The sequence below is a fragment of the Papaver somniferum genome, chromosome 7 (assembly GCF_003573695.1).
Source record: "Papaver somniferum cultivar HN1 chromosome 7, ASM357369v1, whole genome shotgun sequence".
Lineage (NCBI taxonomy): Eukaryota > Viridiplantae > Streptophyta > Magnoliopsida > Ranunculales > Papaveraceae > Papaver > Papaver somniferum.
In genome coordinates, this window is record NC_039364.1 from 212801839 (window position 1) to 212820917 (window position 19079).

General features: G+C 36.6%; 1 long non-coding RNA gene across 1 annotated transcript; it reads right to left on the reverse strand.

The window, feature by feature from the left end:
- Positions 1-263: 263 nt before the first annotated feature.
- LOC113299509 lies at positions 264-3525 on the reverse strand. The gene is made up of 2 exons (XR_003335089.1): positions 1629-3525; positions 264-787 (listed from the first exon to the last, which is right to left on the reverse strand). It is a non-coding gene; the product is annotated as an uncharacterized LOC113299509 (long non-coding RNA).
- Between the last annotated feature and the right edge of the window lie 15554 nt (positions 3526-19079).

Below are 19079 nucleotides of genomic sequence, written 5' to 3' on the forward strand. Positions count from 1 at the left end.
CAAGAACTATACGTCTGACATGTTCAATCCATGAATCACTGAGCATTCGTCAATCACGCTCAATTCAACAAAACTTAGACTCACCGTCTGATCAAGTCAGCGACTGACTAATCAAATACACGTCTGCTTTGCAGAATCCACGTTCGTGAGACATCAATCACGTCACATGGGGGATATCAATTAGGGTTTTGGTCTGGCGGCCTACAACACGTGTGTTCATCCACGATGAGAAATGTGAGTAAGTCGTGCAAGCGGTTGAGGTAGTTAGAAAAGTAGTGGTTGGACGATCAATCAAGTCTCCATACGACATGGAGCTGATTTTACCACGATCTCCCACTTTCCCACTCTTTCACTCAAGAAACCGTCACACTTACTTGGATCAATGTGCTTACTATTCTGACAATATAAATAAGTTCTGAATCGACGACTGAGGACAACATCCGTCCACAGACAAAAATTCTCTCGATCGAAACTTATTCACAGAACTCAGCAGTTCATAAACTTGCAGAAACCCACAACACATCCATAATCCTTGATCATCATTGATCTCACACACTTCTCAACTTCCCTCCTACAGATCAACCCATCTCCCTCTTTGTGACCGAATTGACTCTGGAACGACCATTGACTTGGTTTAGGCCGGAGTCCTAAAGATTGATCTCTCGAACTCAAAGCACTCCCGTGCAGTGCATCTGTGTGAGGTTACGCAGTTTGCTTGGTTGAGGAGTCTCGTTCGAACCGTCGTCTCTTCACTTTCCTAAAAAACCAGCAAATAGTTTTTTCCCATCTACAATTCCCAATAGAAAATTGTAAGTGATACTCAAATAATGTATGGCCGGGATAAGTAAATCACTTCCATAATTAACAAGTTCAGATTGTTTGATAGTTTTTATTCGGGAAACACGCTCTAAATCAGATTCTAAATCAGCGGAAATTCATTCGGTCGACACATTATCTTCACTAGAAATCAGAGGAATCAATGCATTGACAATGTAAAAAGGCACTGAATCATCCAACATAACACAATGATTTAAACCTATATTTAATGTTCCATGTTTATGAAAATCAGTAACTCCTAAATATGGTTCTAAGTCCGCGAAAATAATTTCCATTGTTGAGTTACCTTGATTAACCATTGGAGGGAACAGTGCATCGACAATATCAATAGGCATAGGGTCATCAGAATCAACAAAAAGAGAAATGCAATCATATAAAGGTTCTAATTCATCGGTACAAGTTACCTGACCAATATCAATATGTTCAACATGCACATCAACATTCATAGAGTCACAAGATGGATCAGCGAAAGATGAGCTTAATGGGGCGACAATATCATGATTAATCGACTCATCATTAACTGCAACTAGAATCTCCCTATTCAAATGATTAGAAGGTATCTCATGATGAACGTCTACTGTCTCTAAGTCGTTAGACTCAACAATAGTATCTTTTGTACAAACAGGTTCCTCTAAATCATCATCTGCATATAACTCTTGCCAGAATTCTTAACCTTTGTTCCCGACTAGGCAGTGTGTGCTTGTAATACTTCTCATATATCAATTTAGGTGATTCTTCATTTACCATATGTGGAGCAAAAACTCCATATCGTTGCCCATGCATATACTTACCAAGCGTCATCTCAGATGAGGTCTCCTGATAATGTGAACTTCGACGCATATATTCTCCAAGCGTCATCTTAGATGACGTCTCCTAAGAAGGAGTCATTATCCTCGAAAAGTACCTGAAATAAAGTTCTAAAACACAAAAAGAGTCAAAAGGAAAAAGAAATCCTAAAATAAAATAAAAATATTGTACAAAAATAAAAATAAAAACCTAACTCTATACAAAATCAGAAATACTAATTACAATATTCCACAGTCGCTCCCAGCAGCGTCGCCAAAAGTTGATAGGATTCTGAGAGTACCTATTAATATAAAACTAATCAGAAATAATATTTTTGGATTTTTAGAAATTGAAAACGAAATAATAATATTAAACTAATAAAATAGAATCAATGGGAAAGACGGTAACCAGGAATATGAAGATGTTAGGGTTTCAGGAATCCGTTGTAAGAAAACTACTCGTATTCAATCACAAAGGGTCTCAAATAAACTCATGTAGAGCGGAAAACCTAACTATTCATACATGGAAGATATTGCATTTACGAATCGTTGGCAAAAATCATCAAAAATGAATTATTTGTTCTCACCTAAAAATAGAATTTCTAAGCACTAATCATACATAGCATGAAGAGTCAAGGAATATTCATCATTCAATTATTACTTAGGTTCAATGAGTTTTTCTACTAATCTAACAATGAACTATACATGGCATAGTGCATGAAAAATCTAGCTAGAAAATAAACATTGATAGAGAGACAAAATTATTAAAATTAAGTTCAATGGGTAGAAAACCCTTGTTCATGAAAACAAATAAATCCTACATGTTCATCCTTTCACCCTAACATGGAATTAGCTAGCCATGGCTTTCTTAAAAACCATAAACAAATATCAATAAATCCCTAGCTAATTGAAATCAAAAGGGAGAAATGGAACTCCAAACCCTAGTCTCTGTTTTGTTGTTGTCGACGGCTCCCAGCCGCAGTCTCGTTTTTGATAATCACCTGCACGTTCAGCTCCTTGTCTTCGCAGCGTCTTCTTCTTGTTATCATGGCACCACTACTTCGACCCCCTTCTCTTCTCGCACTCAGCAACAGAACCCGTTTCTATTCACATCATCACTCCAAATTCCAACCAGTTGCACGGACCCTGACTTTGTTTTGTTGCCATCTTCGTTTCCTTCTCATCTACCGCAATTGATCCCCTTCTGGAACCTTATTGCTGCCATCTTCGAAATGCACAGCTCATCCAATTGACCCTTGCACATCTTGCCTCTCTGTAGCCTAAGTTCTCAATTCAGTTCGCCATTAAACAACCATCGTTTCTCCCCTGACAGTAGCCTATGAACCCCACTGTCACTGTTAAGCCATCATTCATGCATTTCTTTCTCTTCTTCATAATTCTTCACCTGCTTGATTTATCTAGCCAAATCTTAGGACCACTTTACTCGAGCTAAGACCCCTCTCAATTCACCATAATCAGCCGACAGTACATCTCCCTTTGCACCGTTCAGTCCCAGCTCTCTCTACAACCACCAATCTGAGAACAACCATCATAGACTGATTCATAGTCTTACGAAGTCCCAACACAGACTCTCATTGAAGCAACTCCAGTTATGACTTAGGCGAGTAAAACCCACACTTGGGTTCAAAATAATTTCATGTCCATTTCCTGTCTAAGTCACGCCCAAGATCGATCACAGCTTCACCTTCCTTATCGGCAACCATAGCACAACAACCGCAAGTGCCGCAAGCAGCAACATAGCTTCCATTGGCCACCATCTCGCGGTCTCAGACTTCAGTTCTTCTCCCTATTCAATTCTTGACGTCCATCTCGCTCCATTAGTTCAAAACTCGTGAGCAGCTGCTTGGAGAAATGAGAATGCTCCAAATCAATTCTCTTTTGATATGAACAGAAGAGAGAACTTGATACTTTAACACCACAAAAAAGAAATGATGGAGGGTTTGCCACGTCGCCCACTATCTCTCAATATTCCTAGTGAACATGAAAATACAAAGAGAATCCATTTGTGTTGTGGAATGGCAAGCTGGTGCAACTAGTGTAAGTAGTCAATTTGGCAGGCCAGAATCCACTAGGCTTTCTACTTTTGGTGGCGTGTGTTGCATTGGTGATTTTTGTCGCAAATGATATTTTGCTTCACATTTTGCTTCCGATTATCGAATTCACTTGTACTTTTTATAAAAACATTAAAAGAGTGTTATTAACCAAAATATTGAGTCCTACCTAATATAAATATGGATATAGAATGTAGCACATATGTGTTTATCAGTATGCAAATATTGACAGAAGATAGAATGAACTTTTGTTTACAAAGATTAAAGTCTATTATATGTCATTGTGCAAATAGTGATGAAAAATATAATGAATCATTGTTTATTCCACAGTATCGATCTTCCCTGGTCCATATGTTTATGTAAATACTGTGCGGCTCCGTAAGTTCTCTTATGTAAGCATATATGATTGATTCAATCATGGGTTCTCTTGTGGTTAATTTATTTGAGATTTTTGGATACAAATTCATGTTTCATGTGATTTGTTAATGTCCAAAGAAATCCTTATTTTCTTGTAAAAGTAAGGTCGCTCTTGTTGTTCTTTCGGGAATGACATTTTATGGGGGAGAGTTCTTAATTGAACTTGTGCTTTATTGTCAAATCTTTGTGGGGAGTGCGGCTGTGGAGTATTATAGAGGTTATCTTGTATCTTTATAACTTCCTTGATGAATGCATTTAGTTTTGGCTTTATGATTGCATCTAAAGAGTTGATATGTGCTTTTCTTTTGGTCATGAAGTATCTCTATGGAAATTTCATTAGGATTCCACTAATTTTCTTACCTTTGCCAATTTTATTGACAAAAAGGGGGAGAATTAATGTGTAGTTCACACTACAAATACATATGGTTTTCGGATCATTATGTAAGGGGGAGTGGTTTTCATGTGAGATGAAGTATTGACTAAGGAGGAATGATACATATCACCATAGTATTGTTGTCAAAGTTATGATACAATTGAACTTTGATGTTGTGTAATAATACTATAACACTGTATAACAATGATTGAGAGCTATTGTTTTCTCATTGTTATAGCTACGGATCTTCAACAACGATGATGTTGAATTGAAGACATTTAGAATCATTGGAGTACTTGGAAGTGACGAAGATTCGAGTAATGTTGAATAACCAAGGAGATCAAGCATTAGGATGAGAAGGTACAAAGTTTATTTATTTTGTATTCCATATGTATTGATAGTTTTGTCAATAAAATTGACAAAGGGGGAGATTGTTAGAGCATTGCTCGGTCGAACTCGCAAGCGTTGCTATCTCAAGCTTGTTTGTCAAGTTTAGTTGCCAAAATTATAAGTCTTGATTTCTAGTCTACTTATAGCTAAGTCTCGGATTAGAATAGTAAGTGTAGTTGAGCTTTAGACTCCACCGACGTTCATCGAATGAAGACGAAGAACTGCTCAAGGGAACTTGTGGAACTTCATAAACAAAAGGTATGTGGAGACTTGAACTTATCTATCACTCAAAAGTCTATCTGCTCTATCTCATATTTGAGACAAAAGTCGTATTGCTATATAGACTTCAATCATACACATTTGCTATTTCGAGCCGAATTTATCTCGCTTATCTATTTCTCGAAATATGTGTTGGTAAGATTTCGTTTTAGCCAAGTTCATCTTTACTCGTGACGAAAGTCATGTTGATTATTTCAATAACTTGAAAATCTCTTTGATGCTATAGTTTGTGGATAACAACTATTTTAACATCCTCTAAGAAAGTTTCAATGATTGAAATGAGAGTTTAGAACAAGTAACCATGTTTGGATATAAACATAGTGTGTTCTCACATTTGTGTAAAAGTCCAAAACCGGGAACCGGAAGTATGCGTACCCGTAAGCGTACTGGCGGTTGTTGGAAATTCGGGTAAGTATGCGTACCCGTACGCATACTGGTGGAAGCTTCACGTCCGTGAATTTCTGCTGGAGTTTGGAAGTAAAAAACAAACTCAATCCGTATACTTAAGTATGCGTACCCGTTTACATACTTAAGTAGGGTTACTTTCTAAAATCGGTTTTTTCATGAACTAAAACATTTATATAATAAGGAATGCAATCTTTGCAAACCGTGGATATAATGTTCATAATTGATTCGAGTGAATAAAAATCTATTTTGCTTCGATTGTATCTTGTATACTTCTACGATATCTAAGCAATTGAACAACTCTCAAACTAGTTACATTTCAGTCATTTGAACTAGTTATGGTAAAGATGAATAAGGTTGATATGAAAGTGCTCATATGGCTAACCATTGGTTAACTATTGTTGAACCGACTAGGTGTACACTGTTGATGGTGGTTTTTAGTTCAGGGCTAAAATTGTAAAACCCTGTATTTAATGCGCCATCATTATGCAAAGAATTTGAGCCATTTAAAAATGATGAGTGCCCAGGCCTCTTTACTTACATGTGTATTGAGCAATTCAGTATATTTATATGAAATTTATCCAGAATGGTGCGTGTAGAAACAATCCCAAATATTCTGTAAATTTCTGAGTATTTCTTTTATGCCATGTTCCCCATTTGAACTCTTAATACTTACATGACATGACGACTAATGCTCGCTCCCAGCCGAGTAGCATGAATCTCCCGAAGTGTCAGGATTAAGATGCGTGTGGAAGTACTCAATCAGAGGCATGCAAAGTTATGCTTCCCTTTGATATTAAATTAGTGAATTTTTTGTATCAATATGCAAAATTCACCAAAAATTGATTGTTCAGTTCTTTAACCTGATTTTATCAATTTACAAAAATTAGGTTTTTTGCGCCCTGCGCGATAGTTCGAACCCTATTGGTCGAAACTAAACCTAGGTAAACTAGGAAATTGATCCATCAGGTAGGAGCAAGATCCTACCAAAAATAAGAAAACAAGAAATAAAGAGGAACTGCGGCAAGTAAGAGCAGCGGAAAAAGGAGGCATGGCCGCGCCAGTTTGCCGACCGATTGGCTTCAGCAGGCGCCACATGTGGCCGACTGGCCACGCTCCATGTTGCTTCTTGCCGGCCCCCTTTCCCATCGACCAATCAGATTGCTTTAAAAGTTTTACATGCACTTTTAATTAAAAGTGGAAGTTGGTTGGTCGATACACTTAATTCCTTAAGGAATTGGATATAGGCTGCCCATGTCAGTCTCAAAACGATCACAGCTGCACGTTTTAGCCGGCTGATTTATCAAGCTTGGTCGCTCCTTGACGCGACTGGATAAGCGTCATCAGGCACACCGATGGACCAACTAATACTCCGGCCAATCGAAGCCCTTCTAACTCGCCAACAGAGCCACTAGACGATTGCCCAAAGTTAGCGAAAAGACGAGGGTACCCAAATATACCTAAATCTAAAACTTTTCCACCTATAAGTCCTTTCTCCGAAACTTATTGTCTATGGACTGAGTTGAGACAATTCAACGTATCGGTTCATACTTCGTGTGATCGTCTATGGATACGAAATCGAGACAATACGACAATAAGATAACTTGCGTGATTGACTATGGATACAAGATCGTGACAATACAACAACGAAGTATGATTACTTGATAATAGGTTCAGACTTAACCAAACACTATAGGATTGCTATCAAGTAATTAGGAATTAACGTTTGTGTATTTTACTTCTAATTTTAATAAATCAATTATAATTGTGGAAATAAAAAAGTAAAAGAAACAACAAGATTTTGTTAACGAGGAAACCGCAAATGCTAAAAAACCCCGGGACCTTGTCCAGAATTGAATACGGTCAGAATTAAGCCGTTATACAAAATCTAAACCAACTTCGTATAGTTGAGACCAAGCAACTAAACCTATAGTTCACCTAGTTCCCTCAGTATCCTTGCGCCTCCAACTTGCAATAAGTCACGCACTTGGAACAATTCCTTTGGTTCGTATTCCAAACAGTAAAGGAACAACAAATCTGTTCGGTAATACCTCTTTTCAAACAACGTGATATGAGTTTGACAAAAGGCTCTTCTGTTTAACCAATAAACTCTTTTGTCGGGTTCTAGATCAATCTATTTAACAACTACCAAAATAATTATTTAGACTATGCAATCAATATTATGAATCACAAAGAAATGTATTGATGCCGATGTACGCAACTAATCACTCCAATCTATCAAAAGATAAACCAATTATAGTTGGATCCCTAGCCGATCAAGTTTTGTGCACACTAAAGATTATGAACTCAAATAAGAAATCTTCTTTGTCTTCAAATCTTCTTAGATCTTCAATAAACACCTGCACACAAACAACTTGAATCTCTTGTGATCAATCACACACAGAACGGAATCTGTTAACGATGGATTATCACAAGACGTCTTTAGATCTACAAACAGTCTAAAGATCCTCGTAGATACTTCGATCTAATTTGAGTGAATCTTATATCAGAAGAGAAGATTCTCAAGCATAAACAAACAAGGTGCAATCAAAGTTCAACAACCGTTAGTCAATCGAGTCAATCAAAAACTAATAATAAACTGCACTTATCTAGTTTCCTACCAACGGTACTCGTAGAGCTTCTCAATCCCAAAGAAGTCTTTAAAACGAGCGGTCGTAAGAGATTTCGCCTAATTAGGGTACTTTCCTCTCCTAATAGACGGCTCCACCAGTAACAACACAACTAGGTAGTTTTGCTGGCTCTGAGGATTAGTTTGCTCGAAATGCAGACTTCAATATTTATAGACCAAGGAAGTTTGGACACCAAGGAATTTCCAAAACCGAATATTCTCGAAGATATGCAATAAAGCCAAAATCAGTTTTCATAAATCCTGGAAATGCTATGTCCAAATATTGACCGAAATCTCAGTAGAAAATCTCCAATTAGTAAATGCACATTACCAATTTTTTATTTTCTAAAGATATGCATTTAATTGCTGGAAATTAAAAACATATAAAATTAAAAACCTTAATTAATAGATTCTCAGTTTATTTTGATCGGGGATTCTCCTTTAGTTATTAAGGAATATCTTTATACAATAATAGGTAAGAATTACTGCACGTTTTCAAATATGTCGACATCTTTACTTTGTAAATCCTTTTTCTTATTTACAATCTTGGAACCGATTTGCCACACTTCCAAATGAGTTTAGAATTGGTTCATCTGATTTCCAAGAACTATGTGATTGATCAAAAACATTCAATCACCATTCATGGGTTTAACGGTTCTACCAAACAAAAAGTTCGGTTCTACCTCCAAGTGGCTACTAGGATCGGTTACACTAGTTTCCATAAAATGGCTAACTAAGTACCAGTATCGGTTACCACTATTTATGGTACTTACTTGTGATCGGTTGCACAAGTTATAAGATCGGTTACACCAATTACTAAGACTTGTTAACCTACTAGAAGAATCCATTACACATCTTGTGATTACTCCCACAAAGTAGTAGGATCGGTTACCCAATGACTAGGAATGGTCACACCAATTACGAATATCGACCATACTATCTTAGGTGATTACTTAAGATCGGTTTCACTAATAAAAGTCATACCAATACAAAAGTCAGAATAGGTTTACCAAGATACATAAACAAGTTATGAGCGGTTATACTAAACACACATATTGGTAATCCAAAGATTTACAATGAATAACAATACCAATAAGCCTAGCGATTTCCCTTTCGATTCATAAAACAAGTTTATGAATTTTACTTCCTTTAAACGAATGTAAAACATTGTTTCCTATGACGAAATATTCACCCATACCCATACATAATCACAATAGCATTCATACGATTATATCGATGTCTTATACATGAAGTTCAAAAGATAGGCCTCTTCCACGCGTTTAACCAAAGAAACACGACTGTCAATCTTCTTGGTCGTTGCGATGTGTCCATGCTTCTACCATATTCGGGTATACAACTCCGCATACTTAGCTGGCACGCTGAATCCTCCAATCAACACATGATACGCGAAGGGAGCAACGAACGGAGGGTTGAAAATGACGCTTGCAATAGAATTCACGACCAACGCTCCTTCAATTTCAGAAGACTCTTTGGAAACAATTACACCCGTAGCAACGGACATGGCGTCCACATCCTCATTGCAAGGCGCATCGACATCCTCATTGGGGTTAATATCCATCTAAGAGTTATCTCCAGGTGCGGTTCCTTCCTGTAACACCACGAGTTGAATATTTATTTCATATCAAAGAACAAATAATACAAGAAGAAAAATGTGTGGGAGACTCACCTGAAAAGTCAAGGGTACCCAAATATACCTCAATCTAAAACTTTTCCACCTATAAGTCCTTTCTCCGAAAGTGATTGTCTATGGACTGAGTCGAGACAATACAACTAATCGGTTCACACTTCGTGTGATCGTCTATGGATACGAGATCGAGATAATACGACAACAAGATAACTTGTGTGATTGACTATGGATACAAGATCGAGACAATACAACAACGAAGTATGATTACTTGATAATAGGTTCAGACTTAACCAAACACAATAGGATTGCTATCCAGTAAATAGGAATTAACGTTTGTGTATTTTACTTCTAACTATAATAAAACAATTATAATTGCGAAAATACAAAAGTAAAAGACACAACAAGATTTTGTTAACGAGGAAACAGCAAATGCAGAAAAACCTCGGGACCTTATCCAGAATTGAATACTCTCAGAATTAAGCCGCTATACAAAATCTAAACCAACTTCGTATAGTTGAGACCAAGCAACTAAACATATAGTTCACATAGTTCCCTAAGTATTACTTCGCCTCCAACTTGTAAAAAGTCATGCACTTGGAACAATTCCTTTGGTTCGTATTCCAAACAGTAAAGGAACAACAAATATGTTTGGTAACAACTCTTTTCAAACAAGTGATACGAGTTTTACAAAAGGCTCTTCCGTTCATCCAAATAAACTCCTTTGTCAGGTTCTTAGATCTATCTATTAACAACTACCAAAGTAATTGTTTTAGATTATGCAATCAATACTTTGAATCACTAAGAACTGTATTGATGCCGATCTACTCAACTAATCAATCAAGGTTATCACAAAGATAAATCGATTATAGTTGGATCCCCAGCCGATCAAGTTTTGTGCACCCCAAAGATTATGAACTCAAATAAGAAATCTTTTTTGTCCTCAAATCTTCTTAGATCTTCAATAAACACCTGCACACAAACAACTTGAATCTCTTGTGATCAATCTCACATAGAACGGAGTCTTTTAACGATGGATTATCACAAGACGTCTTTAGATCTACAAACAGTCTAAATATCCCCGTCGATACTTTGATCTAGTTTGAGTGAATCTTATATCAGGAGAGAAGATTCTCAAGCATAAACAAACTAGGTGCAATCAAAGTTCAACAACCGTTAGTCAATCAAATCAATTGCAAACTAATAATAAACTGCAATTATCTAGTTTTCCACCAACGATACTCGTACAGCTTCCCAATCCCAAAGAAGTCTTTAAAACGACCGGTCGTAAGAGATTTCTCCTAATTAGGGTACTTTCCTCTCCGAATAGACGGCTCCACCAGTAACAACATAACTAGGTAGTTTTGCTGGCTCTGAGGATTAGTTTGCTTGAAATGAAAACTTCAATATTTATAGACCAAGAAAGTTTGGACACCAAGGAATTTCCAAAACCGAATATTCTCAAAGATATGCAATAAAGCCAAAATCGGTTTTCATAATTCCTGGAAATGCTCTGTCCAAATATTGACCGAAATCTCAGTAGAAAATCTCCAATTAGTAAATGCACATTACCAATTTTTTATTTTCTAAAGATATGCATTTAATTGCTAGAAATTAAAAGTATATAAAACTAAAAACCTTAATTAAAAGATTCTCAATTTATTTCGATCTGGGATTCTCCTTTAGTTATTAAGGAATATCTTTGAACAATAATAGGTAAGAACTACTGCACGTGTTCAAGTATGTCGACATCTTTACTTTGTAAATCCTTTTTCATATTTACAATCTTGGAACCGATTTGCCACACTTCCAAACGAGTTTAGAATTGGTTCATCTGATTTCCAAGAACTTTGTGATTGATCAAAAACATTCAATCATCTTTCATGGGTTTAACGGTTCTACCAAACAAAGTTCGTTTCTACCTCCAAGTGGCTACTAGGATCGGTCACGCTAGTTTCTGTTAGAGCATTGCTCGGTCGAACTCGCATGCGTTGCTATATCAAGCATGTTTTTCAATATTAGTGATCAAAACTATATGTCTTGATTTATAGTATACTTATGACTAAGTCACGGTCTAGGATAGTTAGGATTAGTTGAGCTCCAGACTCCATGGCGATTATCTTGCAAAGACTAAGAACTACTCAAGGGACCGGTGGAACTTCATCCGACTAAAAGGTATATGGAAACTTGAACTCATCTTGTCACTCAAAAGTCTATCTACTCCATCTCCTACTCTTGAGACAATAGTCGTATAAGTATGATAGTTTTCATACATACACTTGCTATTTCGAGCCGAGTTTACTCGCCTATCTTCTTCTCGAGATACGTGTTCGTAAGATTTTTCTTTAACCATCTTCATCTTTACCCGTGACGAAAGTCATGATGACGTTTCAATCTTGAAAATAGTTTTGATGAGGATAGTCGATTCTTTATGTCTAACGACTGTTATAACATTATAGAAGAATGTTTCAATGATTGAAATGTAGAGTTGAGAATATGTAACCACCTATGGATGTAAGCATTTAGTGTGTTTGCACATTTGTGTATAAATCCATGTGCCGGAAATCAAGTGCGTGCATATGTGTGCATGCGGTATTGGTTAAGGAGACAGGTTGGGTATGCGTACCCGTACGCATACTGGCGGAAGTTCACGTCTGTGAAATTCTGCTGGGTTTGAAGTTTACGAACTCAAAAACCAGTCACCTTAGGTACGTGTACCCGTACGCGTACTGGCGGAACTTTTTCACCCTAAAAAGTCTGCTGAGTTTGGAAACTAAAAACAACTCAAAATCCGGTAGCTAAGGTACGCATACCCGTACGCGTACTCAAGCTGGTTATTTCTCAAATCGGTAGTTCATGGACTTAAAACAATAAATTATAAGGAATGCAATCTTTGTAAACCGTGGGTATATTGTTCATGAATTGATTCAAATGAATCAAAACGATTTTGTTTCAATCGTGTCTATGTATAAAGACCTAAGAAATTGAACAACTCTTGAACTAGTTCTTATGAGTCATTTGAACTAGTTATGAGAAATATGAATACGGTTGATATGAAAGCACTCATATGTCTAACCATTGGTCAACCATTTTTGAACCAACCAATGTACACGTTTAGGTACGGTTACTCAAACCTAAATGAATACATTTCTTTTGTGTGTGACAAGCTAAGTTTCGATCTAACGGTTGAAAGATATTATCTTGGATAAATCAGGTTTTTCATCTAACGGTGAATATTGAATGCTTTGTTACCAAGGTAACTTGGATTGCAAACCCTGATTTGAAAACTATATAAGGAGACGTCTACCAACTGTGCAAAACTAATCCCCACACCTCCTGTGTGATACTAGTTGGTTTGCTAGAGTCGATTCTCCTTTAATCGTAGGTTTCTTCTCGAGACCCTGTCGATTAACGACTGAAAGACTTCATTGGGATCGTGAAGCCAGACGAAACTACTTCTCTTGTAGTTGAGCTATCTGATCTTGCGATTTTCTATCGTACGAGTTCAATTGGAATAATTGACTTGAGATTATATCTCCGATAGGGCAAGATAAAAAGAAATCACACATATCTTCGTCTCATCGTTTGTGATTCCGCAATATCTAATTTCGCTACCATACGATTTAGATTATTGTGAGGTGATTGATAATACTAAGTTGTTCTTCGAGAATATAATATCAATTGGTTCTTGTTCACCTTGATTTTTATCAAAAGACAGAACAAAACTTTTAGGTTTATCTGTGGGAGACAGATTTATCTATCTTTGTAGACTTTTCTTTGTGATACAGATTTGTTTATTAAAGTCTTCGACTTTGGGTCGTAGGAACTCTTAGTTGTGGGTGACATCAGCTAAGGGAATCAAGTGCGTAGTATCCTGATGGGATTATAGACGTAAGGAGCGCAACTATACCTTGAATCAGTGTGATATTGATTAGGTTTCAACTACAGTCCAGGCCGAAGTTAGTTTGTAGTAGGCTAGTGTCTGTAGCGGCTTAATACAGTATGGTGTTCAATCTGGACTAGGTCTCGGGGGTTTTCTGCATTTGCGGTTTCCTCGTTAATAAAACTTCTGGTGTCTGTGTTATTTCTATTCCGCATTATATTTTTTTATATAATTGAAATATCAGAGGTTGTGTGTTGTATCGATCAATAGTGAAATCCAACCTTTGGTTGTTGATTGGAAATCGATTGATCCTTGGACATTGGTCTTTGGTACCGTCCAAGTTTATCTCTCTTGTATTTAATCGAGACTTGCAGATTGCTTGAGTAAGATTTAAATCAAGAGATAGAGATATAAGAACTTTTTGATATACTTTTCTATTGATCGAGTCTAACTGTCTAGTTGATTCTCATAAAAGTATATTGGATTTAGTCCATACAGATTGCTAATCGAAATATTGAGTGAGGTTGTCAGACCCCCGCATTTTCAATTGGTATTAGAGCAGGCAAACACGTTTAAGACCTCAAAAGTCTGTGTTTGTAGCGATCTGACTCTATGGACAGAGGTGCTATCTCTATTAACGTACCACCTGTCTTCGATGACTCGAATTACTTATGGTGGAAAATTGTTATGCCTGCGTTTCTTCAAGCGCGTGGTTTTCAATCATGGGTATATGTTGTTAATGGCTATGATGCTCCCGTTGTTGCAGTAGGTAATGTTAATGTTCCAAAAAATATTGGCGAATACGATGTTGCAGAGATACTTGCTGCAAAGCAAAACTCCGACTGTTTAAATGTCATCATACATGCCATTACCCCAAATCTTCAGCACCATGTGTCAAATTGCACTAGGTCTAAAGATGCGCGGGATATCTTAGAAACCGTATTCGAAGGAAATACCAGTGAAAAGGAAGCTAGGCTTCAAAACCTTAATTCTGATTGGGAAAACCTTCGTATGGCAGATGAGGATTCATTTGATGAGTTTAATCACAAAGTGTCTGAAATTGTTAATGCATCTTTTGCATTGGGTAAGACTATTCCTGAAAAGGACATTGTGATGAAAATTTTCAGATCGCTGCCATCTAGATACGATTCTAAGAAGCATGCCATCGTTGAGGGAAATAACCTTGATACACTTTCCGGAAATACTCTGATAGGAAAGTTAAAAATTCTTGATCTTGACACAGGCTGAACGTTCGCGCTCAACTCTGTGACCAAAACAAGTGTATTCTCTCACTTGTCTTGGGCTGATGAATGTTGCTCCAATCATGTTGATTCGATAAATCACTGATAATCAGGAAGGTCAAGGATTTGATAAAAAGAAGGAACAAATGTGATGAATATCCATCTTCAGTTAATGCTTCAGATGATTCAATAGAAATCAAATCTACTCTGGATGTCACAGATGAGTCTACTACCGATTATCTCTCCACTTCAACTTCTGATTCAGAACTTGAGTATCACATAGAGTTTCTTAATCTCTTGAATAAAGAGATTCTTCAAGAGGAACTTCACTTAAAGGACTCCTTGAAGAAGATTGAATCATTACTCCAGGCGAAAAATATTGAGATAGAGTGTCTCAATGACAAGTTCGTCAGTACCATGTCTCTAAAGGAAGAAGAGATTAACACTCTCAAGTATGACCTGCAAAGGTTATCTGGAAGCTCTGACAAAGTTGCAGCAATGTTATTTGGTCAGAGATCCTTTGGAAACACTAATGGTCTGGGATTCAAAAGCAAAACTCAAACTTCAAAGTGGTCCACTCCAACTAGTCAAGAAGCAAAAACTGTTGATTGTGGTGGTAAACAAGATGTGTCACATAATGATGAAAAATCTTTATTAATTTGTTCCTTTTGTGGACATTCAAAGCATGATCATGATACATGTTGGAGATTCAAAAGGAGCAACTTTAGAATCACCAAACTTCAAAAGAACATGCAGAAAATGAATCTGGATCAGAATAACCAAGCTCCTTCAAAGAAATCGAGATCCAGACAAGGTAAGAAACATGTTTACACAACAACCAGTGATAATCCACGGAAGAATAAAAGATGTGAGCATATGGCTCACTCTGTCACCAACTAACGCCGGTGATGTTCGCATCCTCATGGTTTAGCTTGAGAAAAAATGAGGTTTGCGCTAAAAATGGCTCAAGTTGTTGTTTTTGTGAATCTTTTTCTTATGTTTGTTAAGAAAATATTCTCCTAAAAAGATGGAAGGCAGACAATAAATCCTGAAAGACTTATCAATGTCTTTAGGGTTTGTGGGTTCATAAATCCGTTTGATCATGTATTTCGTCTTTTTCATTTCTAATCTAAAGATACAGTCTCGTGGCTCCTGTGACTAGAGGGATCACGAAAAGAGATGTTGTTGAAGCAGTTAATGTGTATCTTTGTGAAGGAATCTCTTCCTCAAGAGTAAAGAAAGCGAAGTCAACAATCAATGGAGAAGGTTGTTCCTCTAACTGTCTCTTGTCTGTTTGTCATTATGATACTGATTTTAAAGGCATGGTGAAAGATTTCATCAACAAGAGAAATAATTTAAAATCTCAAATTGTTTCCTCTTTGGAAAAGATAACTCACTATGAACAAATGTTGTTTCTAACCAAGAACACCTTGTGTGAACTAAAAAGATAACTTAGTGAGTTAACTGACATTTCTGAAGACCTAGAGGAATTGAATGATCCCATAGTTAATAGTCTCTTCAATAATGAGAAGGAATACTCTGTAGATGATCTGAGAAAGCTCTACAATGTCTAGAAAGTCTTCTTACGAGAATTTTTCTCTTATGTTTTTGGAAGAATAACTAGAGTTTGGAATAGCCATTATTGTGAGTACACATAGCTATGTCCATTGTTTTTTCATCTTTATTTTTTAGGTTAATTTGTTTAAATTCTAAAAATTGGTTTGGAAGATGATTTTTTGCAGTATTAATCTTTATGGTTTTGTATATTGCAATATGTTATGGGATATGTGTGTTTACGTCCGTGAACTATTGTTGTCCCATATGATGTCAAAAGTTATCTCCTTTATATGTCAATATACATGTGTTGATAAAAGAAGGAATGAACTTTTGACAAACAAAAGTTAAGCCTATTATGTCAATTATTGATGGAAGATAGGTTAAAATCTTTTGTTCGCAAGGATTATGTCTATTGTATGTCATTATGCAAATAGTGATGGAAAATAGAATGAATCGTATATGTCGCAGTATTGATAATTCCCTGATCCATATTTTATATGTATACTGCAATGCTCCATAAGTTTTTCTGTGTTGAGCATAAGACGATTGAGTTAATCATTATTTTATGGTGAACTTAGTCGTAGCTCCGTAAGTTTTCTTATGCCGAGCATTTCCAACTAGATTAATCATAGATTCGTTTGTGGTTATTTTGGTTGTGTATTCCGATTAAATTAATCACGGGTTCTCTTGTGATTAGTCTAATTGAGAATTTTGGATATATAAAATCATTTCTTTATGGTTTTTGGTGTCCAATAAAATCCTTCTTTTCTTGTAAAAGTAAGGTCGCTCTTGTTGTTCTCTTGGGAATGACATCAAATGGGGGAGAGTTCTTTTGAACTTGTGCTTAATTTCCATATCTTTGTGGGGAGTGCGGCTGTGGAATATTTGAGGAGTTATCTTGTATCTTTATAAACTCCATGATGAATAAATTTAGCTTCGGCTTTATGATTGTATCTAAACAAGTCGGTATGTACTTTTCTTTGGTCTTGAAGTGTCTCCATAAAAAATTTCATTAGGATCCTGTTTTCGTACCTTTGCCAATTTTATTGACAAAAAGAGGGAGAATTAACGTGTAGTTCACACTACAAATACATATGATTTACGTGCTTTACGGGTCATTATGTAAGGGGGAGTGGTTTTCATGTTGAGACGAAGTATTGACTAAGGGGGAGTGATAGATGTCACCATAGTATTGTTGTCGAAGTTGTGATATGAGAACTTTGATGCTGTGTAATAATATTATGACACTGTATAACAATGATCGAGAGACTTTGTTTTATCATTGTTATGGCTACAGAACTTCAACAACTATGATGCTGAACTTACAACCTTTGGAATCATGGGAATACTTGGAAAAGACGAAGTTTTCGAGTAACGTTGAAGCGCCAAGGAGATCAAGCATGTGGACGAGAAGCTACAAAGTTTTATTTATTTTGTAATCCATATGTATTGATAGTTTTTTCACTAAAACTGACAAAGGGGGAGATTGCTAGAGCATTGCTCGGTCGAACTCGCATGCGTTGCTATATCAAGCATATTTGTCAATATTAGTGATCAAAACTATATGTCTTGATTTCTAGTATATTTATGACTAAGTCTCGGTCTAGGATACTTAGGAATAGTTGATCTCCAGACTCCATGGTGATTATCTTGCAAAGACGAAGAACTACTCAAGGATCCGGTGGAACTTCATCCGACTAAAAGGTATGTGGAGACTTGAACTCATCTTGTCACTCAAAAGTCTATCTACTCTATCTCCTACTCTTGAGACAACAGTCGTATAAGTATGATAGTTTTCATACATACACACTTGCTATTTCGAGCCGAGTTTACTCGCCTATATTTTTCTCGAAATACGTATTATTAAGCTTTTGCTTTAACCAGCTTCATCTTTACCCGTGACGAAAGTCATGATGACATTTGAATCTTGAAAATAACTTTGATGACGATAGTTAATTCTTTATGTCTAACGACTATTATAACATTATAGAAGAATGTTTCAATGATTGAAATGTAGAGTTGAGAATATGTAACCACCTATGGATGTAAGCATTTAGTGTGTTCGCACATTTGTGTATAAATCCACGTGCCGGAAACCAAGTGCGTGCATATGTGTGCATGCAGTATAGGTTAAGGAGACAGGTTAGGTATGCGTACCCGTAGGCATACTGGCGGAATTTCACGTCGGTGAAATTCTGCTGGGTTTGAAGTTTACGAGCTCAAAAACCAGTCACCTTAGGTACGTATACCTGTACGCGTGCTGGCGGAACTTTTTCACCTGAAAAAGTCTGTTGAGTTTGGAAACTAAAACCAACTTAAAATCAGGTAGCTAAGGTACGCGTACCCAAGCTGGTTATTTCTCAAATTAGTAGTTCATGGACTTAAAACAATAAATTATAAGGAATGCAATCTTTGCAAACCGTGGGTATATTGTTCATGAATTGATTCAAATGAATCAAACCAATTTTGTTTCAATTGTGTCTATGTATAAAGACCTAAGCAATTGAACAACTCTTGAACTAGTTCTTATGAGTCATTTGAACTAGTTATGAGAAAGATGAATACG